Raw genomic sequence first — 10,674 nt, 5'->3', positions numbered from 1 at the left:
TCGAGGTGAGGTCTCGGATGGCGCTGCGGTCGCTTTGTGAGAATGGCTTGGAGGAGCCGCTGGCCGCCAGCAACGAGGGCCCCGCCCAGCTGCTTCCTTATCTGGTTGATGCGGTGAGGACGTCGTGAGCGGTATCGGCCCCATGGCATAGGGGGAAGCCATGTGTTCTTTCCGTAGCCGCGTTGACACGCGTCTTCAGCCACCTCCATCTTCGCGATCCCGCCGCCCGCCTTAACGAGCTGCTGGAGCCTATGGACGACGAGCATTGCGCAGCCGCTGCCGCAGCCGTGAAGGGTCAGGTGGAGGCCCTACTGAAGAAGTTATGCGCCTTCGCCCCCGCGCCCTCAACCGGTGGTGCTACTGATCCTGTAGCTCCGGCTGGTGGCACAGGTGAAGGCGATGCCGTTGGAGAAGAAGCATCCCTCGTGGGTGGCGGCGGTGTCCAGGAATGAAGGGGTGACTTGCTGGCGGCTCCTTTCCTGCTTAACTCCTGCAGCATGTACCGTGCCTCGTGGAGGCGTTTAAACTTGTGTTTGATATTGGAGAATAATATGTCTTGTAATATTTGCTTGAGATTTTGCGATTTCCTTCCCATTTGCTTTACATTCTACGTCGGCAGAGCCCGACCCCCCGCATACCTCAGCCGCCATTGGTTCGTCCGGATCACCAGGACGAGACCAAGGAGTGATGGGCTATGTGGCCTGTTAGGCTCCTGATTCGCTATGCTCAGGAGTCCCCCTTGACGCTCAAATAACCTTCCTACCTTTGGCCTTGCCGAGGCTCGGCTCGGGAGGGGCGCGCGACGACCAGGTCCAGGGGACCTGGCTGGGTGGCGTACGCTTGGGCGTGATCCGAGCGCAGCTCCCATGCCTAGGCCCCTCGCGCGACTCTCCCGAGGGGAGGTGTTGCGATGAGGCCAGACACTGAGCTCAAGGGCTCCCTGAGGTTGATACGGCCGTGAGGCCACCCTCAGTTGTTTATCACCAGCGCGGAGCATAGCGCTTCCGCACTTGCACGGGCATAGCCGCTCCTCGGCAGTGTCGACGGCCAGCGTGGAGCATGGTGCTTCCACGGGTACGTGGGAGGGGACTCCCTACTTCGGAGAGCCCCCGGGGCGTGTACAACCCTGCCCTGACATGTGGCTTGCACGGCAGGGCTAGACGAGGTGTGTCTGGGCACTCATGAGGCAGCGCGGGACTCACGAGGCCCTATCTCATGGCGGGCTGCGCCTGGTCTTGGCTCTTGATGGCTGTGGTGGTCCTACGAGATGGTTAGACGACTTGCACCGAACGAATCTCTTGAGGTTATCATGTGAGAAGGCCAAGCACCAACGACCCCAGGAGGTGACGTGAACGGGGCCGGCCCGCCAGACAGAGCTCAGCCGTTGGATTTATCAACGTTGCAGGGACGGGCCCGAGCACAGATGTCATGCCTAGCCTTCTTATGTGAAGGCCCAGAAGAAAGACGATCGACGCGCGGCTCCCATGGTGTGTGACAATCAAGCAGGTGATAACCATAGATAGATTATGCCTGGAAAACAAACGGGATTAGGTAAACGCAAGAACAATACATGCCCCTGGGCTGGACCCGAGCGGCTTGGGGATGATGCAGCCCGAGGGGCGCCCCCAGCAGAGTAAGCTAAAGACGTAAAAAGATACATGCCGGAGGGACAGACCCACGCGGCCTGGGAATGATGCAGCCCGAGGGGCGCTCCCAGCTAAATAAACTCGGAAGATGTCACCTGGTTCCGTTGTCGAAGGGGTGTTGTGGCAGCTTAAGACGCATGGTGAAGGGGTTGCTCCTCACGAGCCACTGGGGCCCTGAGCCTCGGGAGGCTCTGGGAGTCCGGGCGGTTCCTTGAGGACTGTCTACATCTCCGTTAGGACTGCGTGATGCCTGGCCTCCTGAGCCGCCAGGACGCTCTGCAGGTTGCGCTGGAAGGTGGACGCCATGCTCGGCAGGCCAAATGGCATGCTAATGTAGCTGTGAGGTGGGCCCTCGCAGCGTCCCACGCGCGAAGGGCAGAAGAGCTCCTGAGATGAGGCTCTGTTGAGCCCTGGGATGTCGACACAGACGCGCAGCCCTCCATCCTTGCCTGGATGGGGAGCCACGCTAATTGAGCGGCGGTCGCCATGCATGGCTCTTGCATCCTGCAGTTCCTGAGTGGTCTTGGCAGTGAACTCCTGAGCGCTAGGCGCTCCTCATCCGGTGTCCTCTTGAGGGAAACGTGCCGCAAAGCACGCCTCCACCTGGTGCCCGAGCGCCTCTCTTTTGATGTTGGCGAGGTCTGAGGCCCTCTAGAAGAGAGCTCCCGAGCCCTGCCCGAGGAGGGCGCCGGGCGTGCCTTCCTATGCGATTGAAGGAGGCGCCCCAGGCACGGGCGCCGATCCTAACATGGCACCACTTGAGGCGCCGCTCCCCTGAGGCCCTGTGCAGATTAGCTGCTTCTTCTTCTTGTGGACAACCTCAGGAGGATACTGGGCTGCATTATCGTCGGGATCTTCGATTGATGCAGCTTGGAAGGCGCGCTTGAGGGAGCACACCGCATCTCTTTCTTCGAAGGGGACCGTGTTGATCCCGCCGCTCCCTAGCATCTTGAGGACGTTGTAGCCATGGTGTGTCACTACCATGAACTTGGCCAGGGCCGGATACCCGAGGATGGCGTTGTACGACAGAGGGATGTGGGCGACGTCCAAGTCCATGAGCTCGGTGCGGTAGTTGTCGCGCTGTCCGAAGGTGATAGGGAGGCGGACCTGCCCTATCGGGGTGCTGGAGCCGTCGGTTACTCATGAGAAGGGCTTGGTAGGCTGGAGCTGATCATATGGTACTTGGAGGCTGTCGAACGTCTCGGCAGACATGACGTTGGGTCCTGCGCCGCCGTCGATGAGGGTCTTGGTGACTTGCACGTTGCTGATGACAGGTGAGCAAAGCATCGGGAGGGCGCCAGCGGTGGCCGCGCACTTGAGTAGGTCTGCTGAGCTGAAAGTGATGGCGCACTTGGACCACCTGAGCGGGCGTGTGGCCTCGAGCCTGGGGAGGGCTGCGTTCACCTCGCGAGCAAACTGCTTCAAGATACGGTGAGAGGCTAGGGCTTGAGCCCCGCCCAAGATGCAGGCGATAGCACGCGGCTCTTGGAAGCTCCCAGCCCCCTCATCCTGATGGTGGTCGTGGTTCCTTCTTGGTGGTGGCGGTAGTGGAAGAAGTCCAGCATTGCCCTGAGGGCGATCCTCGCGAGGTTGATCCCTCCAGGCGCCCTCACGAGGCTGGTCCTGCCAGCGGTCCTCACGAGGTCGGTAGCGCCACTCCTGGCGGGGGCCGCGGTCGTCCCCGCGCCCTCCGCCATGTCCTCCTTCTCGGCCGTAGCCCCGGTCGTTGTGCTCGGGGCTTCGACCGAGGCGTCCATCTCGAATGGCCCTGAGCTCTTGACAGTCGTTAGTGTTGTGGCTGTGTACGTTGTGGAAGGTGCAGAACGGACAGCTGCTCTTGGACGACTCGGGAAGGTCCCGGCCGCGCTTCGTATCCGGCTCGGCTGCAAGCACGACCACTTCCTTGGACTTCACGTGCTTAGCCTTGGCCTTCTTCTCCTCGGGGTCAGCACCCGGGAGCTCGAGGAGGGAAAGGCGCCCCTCCTCAGCTCTTGCGCACTTGTTCGCCAGGTTGAACAGCTCCAAGGTCGTGCATAGCTCCTCGTGGATGGCGAGCTCCTCCTTCATCTTGACATCACAGAGGCCATCAGAAAACGCGGAGATGATGGCCTCGTCCGTCACCTTAGGGATTGTGAGGCGAACGTTGTTGAAGCGCTGGATGTACTTTTGCAGGGTCTCTCCTAGCTGCTGCTTGATGCGGCGCAGGTCACCCGCGGCCAGAGGGCGATCGCGAGTGCCCTGGAAGTTGGTGACGAAGCGGTCGCGCATCTCGTTCCAGGAGGAGATCAAGCCCGGGGGTAGGTTCAGGAGCCATGAGCGAGCACCATCCTTGAGAGCCATGGGGAACCAGTTTGCCATGATTTTTTTCGTCGCCGTTGGCCGCCTCGATGCTCAGCTCGTAGAGCTGAAGGAACTCCGCGGGGTCAGGGGTTCCGTCGTAGCAAGGATGTAGGTCTGGCTTGAACTTGCCCGGCCATGTGACGCTACGCAGCTCAGGAGTGAACGCGCGGCAGCCTGCGGTGGCCACCAGGACCCTTTGCTGATGCGGAGCCTGCCCTTGATGTCCGCGCACGGTCTTGTCGCAGTGGTGCTGGGAGCGCGGGAGCATTCTCCAGTGGCCGAGGAACTTTTTGGCAGCTTCCTTCTTCTCGCGCGGGCGCCCGGTGCGGTGGGTCACGCCGGGGGGCCGCACGCCTCGAAGCCAGAACGCCGTCCTGGTGCAGGGGTGGTGGAGGCGCTCCATGAGCCACGTCGCCCGCAGCTGGTGGAGGGCGAGGCAGCAAGAGGGATGGCGCAGGGGAGCCCCCTGCCGCGCTGACAAGCTCGGCGATGCGGTCCAGCCAGTCCTCGTAGAGGCCGTCGACGGGGCGGTAGCGTAGGAGCTCGCGTGCCATGAGCAGCGCGGCCTGCGCGTCCGTGGGAGCGCGACGGGCGTGAGACGACGAGCCGGCCGGGGTCAGCGTCGGAGTGGCGGTGCGGCCGTCCCACCGCACCGAGGGGTGTAGCGAGGAAGCTTGCTGCTCGTTCCCCGCCGGGCCGGTGGCGGCGTTGGCGGCCGGCGACGGAGAACGACGGGGAGGCCCGCCGACAGGAGCTGTCTGAGCGACGTGGGCGGCGAGGGTGGCCCGACGCTCAGCGCGGGCTCGACGGGCGTCCGCCATGGATGTGACGAAGCAAAGGGACGCGGATCGATGGAAGGAAAGCTTCGGGCAACCCTACCTGGCGCGCCAAATGTCGGATTTTAGGTTCCAGCAAACCCTTGAGGTTCGAACACTGTGGTGCGCACGAAGATCTCTCCCCTACCTAATCACACTCTCAGCCTCACCGCGATCTCAGAGCCTAGCTCGAGGAACCCGCAACACAAGAGACACGAGATTTATACTGGTTCGGGCCACCGTTGTGGTGTAATACCCTACTGCAGTGTGGTGTGGTTGATTGCCTCTTGGGCTGAGGATGAACAGTTACAGGGGAAGAACAGCCTCCTGAGGAGAGGTGTTCTTGTGATTGGTGAGTGTGAGGATGGACTAGATCTAGTCCAAGATGAGTTTGTTTCCCCCTACTGTGGTGGCTAGTCCTATTTATAGAGGTCCTGGTCCTCCCCAAAATATTGAGCGGGAAGGGAGCCAACAATAGCAAAATTCGAAGGGAGACAACTAGTACGAGTTATCCGGACTAAAGGTGGTCTTTGCCTGCCAAAGGCTCTGGTGGTGATGCCGTCTTGGGCTCCACAGTGACCTCCGTCTTGCCGTCCTACTGGTCTTGGTCTCTTTGCACCAATATGGAAACCTTTGCTTGATGCCTCGGGACTCCTCGCCTGCGCTTGCCCCTTTAGCACCAAAGAGGAAACGAGGACACTGCGCGCTGGCACCCGAACATCGCGAGGTGTCCCTTGCCTTGATCTCTCCGCCCCTCACAAGCCAGCCTGGTGAGGTTGCTCCCGAGGAGGTCTTGTGTCGTCCGCCTCGCGAGGCTTGGCCCCTCGCGAGGGTCTTGAGTGTTTGCTGGTGAAGATGAGCCGTACAGGGCCGCTGGTGGAGCCACGCCGTGGGTCGCAGGCAGGCAAGTCTGGGGACCCCCGTTCCCAGGACGCCGACACTGCGGTAGTTGAACCCCTTTCCTCTACATGACCTGTCATTGCCACAGTAAATAGATGAAACCCACTAGGATGAGCAGGAGTTGTTTGAGCCCTGTTGTGCCTATTCATTCATGCTTGATTGTCATGCCTGCCACTGCTTAGAGTTGAGTCAGGTCCGATTCATCGGGGATTAATTGGAATGGTGATGAACATGTCCTACTGTTTGTGCAGCTAAGTGTGTGAATACAATTTGGTAAAGGTAGCGGTGAGAGGCGATGTAGGAGTACATGGTGGGTTGTCTCATTGAAACCGTCCTCACGAACTGAGTTCTGTGTTTGTGATCCATGAACAGCTACTACCACACATTGGGATCCTTAATTGACTCTCTCGACTTATTAACCGCCCTTGTCCTCTGTCCAAGAGTTGCAAGTAGTTTCTGGTGTTTGTAGTATGCTAGAGGCCGTGCGCAGCTCTGACCCGAGGGGTGGGCTGTGATGCATTAGGCACGTGGCACGGTGAACCAGGACGCCCGTTTGGTGCCTCGGGAACCCTGCACACATCATTCAGGGCCGTAGTGGAAACCTCGGCCTAACTCCCTGCAGATGGAACCTGAATAGGCAATAAACCTGGACTAGGCATTTGTGTGGTTAATCCGGTCGTGGCCGACACCCTCGCTAGGGTTCCGCTTGTAGGTTGCCGAGTACATGTCGTGTAAACGTCGATAAGTGGTGAGAGCGTGTGTGAAGAAGTACACCCCTGCCAGGTTAACATCATCTATTCAAATAGCCGCGTCTGTGGTAAAGGACTTCTGGGTTGCCTGTAAAGTTCATAGACAAGTGAAAGTGGATACTCCAAAATGCGCAAGATAAGCGTGAGTGCTATGGATGGCGTTCTCGTAGGGAGACGGGTGTCGGACTCAAAAACGGTGGATCTCGGGTAGGGCGTCCCGAACTGTGCGTCTAAGGCGGATGGTAACAGAAGACAGGGGACACAATGTTTACCCAGGTTCGGGCCCTCTCGATGGAGGTAATACCCTACTTCCTGCTTGATTGATCTTGATGATGTGAGTATTACAAGAGTTGATCTACCATGAGATCGTAGAGGTAAACCCTAGAAGCTAGCCTATGGTATGATTGTTGTTTTCCTACGAACTAAACCCTCCGGTTTATATAGACACCGGAGGGAGCTAGGGTTACACAGAGTCAGTTACAAGGGAGGAGATCTACATATCCGTATTGCCAAGCTTGCCTTCCACGCCAAGGAGAGTCCCATCCGGACACGGGTCGAAGTCTTCAATGTTGTATCTTCATAGTCCAACAGTCCGGCCAAAGGATATAGTCCGGCTGTCCGAGGACCCCCCAATCCAGGACTCCCTTAGTAGCCCCTGAACCAGGCTTCAATGACGATGAGTCCAGCGCGCAGATTGTCTTCGGCATTGCAAGGCGGGTTCCTCCTCCGAATACTCCATAGAAGATTTTGAACACAAGGATAGTGTCCCGCTCTGGAAAACAAGTTCCACATACCACCGTAGAGAGAATAATATTTCCACAAATCTAATCTGCTGACGACTTTTCATAACGTGATATCACACCATGGCCTGATCATTATTCGAACCGTTTTTCTCAATCAGCCCGCCACTCCACATTTTGCGAGGCGATTTTATTGGCACGTCTTGTCGAAGAAGAGATCGTGTCCCCCTTATTACGGTATTCTCATCAATACGGATGTGGGTAACCCAATCGGGCCCGTTGGTATGACTCCCCGATTGTAGGCAAGTCCCAAACGGCCACGAGGAGGACGCTTGATATTCACCCTCTTTATAAAGAGGCCAAGGCCTGTCCTTTTTGCTTCAACCATGTCCGGATCCAACCTTCAAGGTCGGTGGATGCCCTCCTCTGTCATAGAGGAAGACATCAAGAAGCTAAGAGAGGCTAGGTATTTGACCGCCGAAATCTCGTACAGGCTACCTGCTCGAGGGCAGGTCATTCCCACTCCCGAACCCGGCGAGAGCGTCGTATTCATCTCTCACTTCCTCCGAGGGCTAGGCCTTGTTCTACATCCCTTTGTTAGGGGGCTCATGTTCTATTATGGGCTGGATTTCCATGACCTGGCCCCGGATTCCATCCTTCACATCTCATCGTTCATCGTCTTGTGTGAAGCCTTCCTCCGCATTACCCCACACTTCGGCTTATGGCTCAAGACCTTCAATGTGAAGCTGAAGATGATTGAGGGGCGACACGCAGAGTGCGGAGGTGCTGTAATAAGCAAAGGCGCCGATGTTCCATGGCCAAAGGGTTCCTTCCCGGAGGTGTCCAGTTTATGGCAACGGGAGTGGTTTTACATCACAGCCCCACGTGGTAATAAGTGGGTGGCCGCCCCTGCCTTTCGCTCGGGCCCCCCGCCACAACTGACGTCATGGATCAACAAGGGGCTAGACTGGGGGCCAGTAAATGATGTGCCGATATTGTAGAGTCGCATCCGAGATCTCTTCGAGAGAGATGTGAACCTGGTCACGGTAATGCAATTCATGCTAGTTTGTAGAGTCCCGCCTTGCAAACGTCGACCCCTCCGTATGTGGGAGTTCAACTCGGAAGGACCGCGAGCTATTCAGCACTTCCTCGGCATGATGCTCGAAGAGATGTACAAATTGTTCTTCGGACCACAAATAAGGTGTCCGGATACAACCGAGGATGCGGGCCTGAGCTGCAATCGTCCAGATACCCAAGTAAGTAGTCCTTCGGCCGAACACGTTGTCTCTTTATTTACCACAACATCATTTTGAAAAGTCGCTCTTTGACAAGGACTGGGTAAAAAAGGCGAAGATGATCAGGTGTTCGGCCCCCCTTCCCGAAGGCTCAGCAGATCCAGTACTGGCCAGAATGCTTGAGCTTGCGCTTTATCAAGCGCCCTCAGGGGAAGATACAGGGGGGAACAAAGAGGCTGAAAGCGGGCCTCGCTCATTATTCATCCAAACCGAGGGAATTAGCGCCTCCGCGAAGGAGGATAACTGGGGAGAAGAATCTGAAATTCCCTCTCCCCAGGGAAGGAAGAGGACCGCCTCTGAAGACTCGCAAACAATGGTTTCCAAACAAGGGAAGAAATCTTCGCCAGAGGGTCCTGCCTCGGAGGGTACCCTTGCTGCACAGTGCCCGCAAGGGGATCAGCCCTCCACCGAGCTGTAAGTAAACAAAAGTACTTAATAGTGAAAATATCCTGCTTTACTTCGGAGGACAATAACCGAAGCATATATCTTGTAGTTCGGATCGTAGCCCTTCTCGACAGAGTTCGTCTTCGAGGGATCTTCTTCCGGAGATGATGGAGAGCGAAACACCTCCCCATGCCTCCCCGCCTCATGAGGCGGGCGACCCTGAGGTGTCGTCACGGACGATTTCTCCTGATCCACCAAGGCCAGAGGGTAATCCTTCGGCCACACGAAGTCTGGAGTATTCGGCTCCTAAGGAGAGCAACAGAAAGAGGCCGGGACCGTCCGGTGCGCGACACGATGCACTGAAGGATCTTCTGGAGCAAGCGGCTATCTTAGAAGCGCATCATACGCTAATGGGTACGCTGGATGAGAGGATTTCATCCGCCAAAAGCGGGCTGCATGAAGAATTTATGAGCCTGCTGAGGGGCTTTGAGGTACGCAAAGTAGTATATGTTTTTTATGGTACCGCACGCGCTAGGTGTGCCATATGCAGATAGTAGCCCCGGAGACTGGTTGTTGTCGAAAATGGCGGCAAACAGAGGATCACAGTCCCAGGTAGTAATCATGCTGCCTTCATGTGCAGGTGGCGGAAGGTCCGGTGGCTAGCCGGATTGGTGAGTTTGCCGAGCTGAAGCGGCAACTTGATGCGGCACATGCCAACATCGTGCTTGTAAACAAGCGGCTCGACGAGGCACGGGGTATGTGATTTCTCTGGTGATCAACACATAGTAAGAGGAGCATGATGCTAGTATCTTTAATATGTTGCGACTGCAGATGGAGCTGCTGCCGTGGAGACCCTTCGGGCGGAACATGCCCGAGCCAAGGAACAAGCCAGGAAGAGTGATGCGGCCGCTCTAAAGGCGGTCGAAGAGCTGAGAGCCGAACAGGCTGCGCAATGCCAAAGCAAGGATAAAATAGCCAAGATGGCCGTTGAGTTGAAAGATGCCGCCGATCGTTACGAGCTTCTTGAAACGGAAAGCCGAGCGAAGGCGACGGACCTGGAGAATGCCATGGTAGCAGCCAAGGAAGCCCGCTCTAAAATCAGAGCGGCGAAGGAGGAGCTGCGTCAAGCTGGAGATATCGCGGCTGGAAGCCCTTTTTGTTCCGTACGAAGTTCGGAGATCCGAAGTATGCCCTTCTCGATCAATTATGGAGTTCTGCAGACGCATACGTGGATTTGGCAGCGAGTGGTGCTGATGCGGCCCAGTTTTTCAAAGATCAAAAAGATCGTGAAGTGGAAAAGATGTTCTGGTCGCAGTTCAATGTTCCGGTGCGGCCGCTGCTATTGAATGAGTGAATGACCGAGTGGGCCGAGCTCCATAGGTTGTCCGGGCTTGCCATGAGGTCCGTTGTGGATCATCTTTGGCCGGAAGGACCAAGGCCGAATAGTTATTTTCGCTTAGTGCAACGATTCCTTGGTGGTGTGCCGCATATCGACGCTATGAAGAGGTCGGCGTGCATAGAGTGTGCGCGGTTGGTCCTTGCCCGTGTCAAGACATACTGGGCAGAGATGGAGGCCACCGCTATTGCAACCCAAAGTTCGGCCGTAGGCCGAGTATCGACCGAGCACTACTTTGAAGAAGTTTTCGAAGGCGCTCATTTAATAGAGGCTCAGTGCTCGAAGAGTATCATGTTCTAGTGACATGTATCTCCATTGTAAGGACGACGTTATTTGAATTGTAAAGGTTGTGTTTATACTTTTTCCTGAACGTATTGTTATGCCTCCTGTGCGGTCGTTTATATATATA

Source organism: Triticum aestivum, chromosome 4D, assembly GCF_018294505.1.
Source record: "Triticum aestivum cultivar Chinese Spring chromosome 4D, IWGSC CS RefSeq v2.1, whole genome shotgun sequence".
In the NCBI taxonomy this organism is placed as follows: Eukaryota; Viridiplantae; Streptophyta; class Magnoliopsida; order Poales; family Poaceae; genus Triticum; species Triticum aestivum.
Note: the sequence above shows the minus strand (reverse complement) of the source record.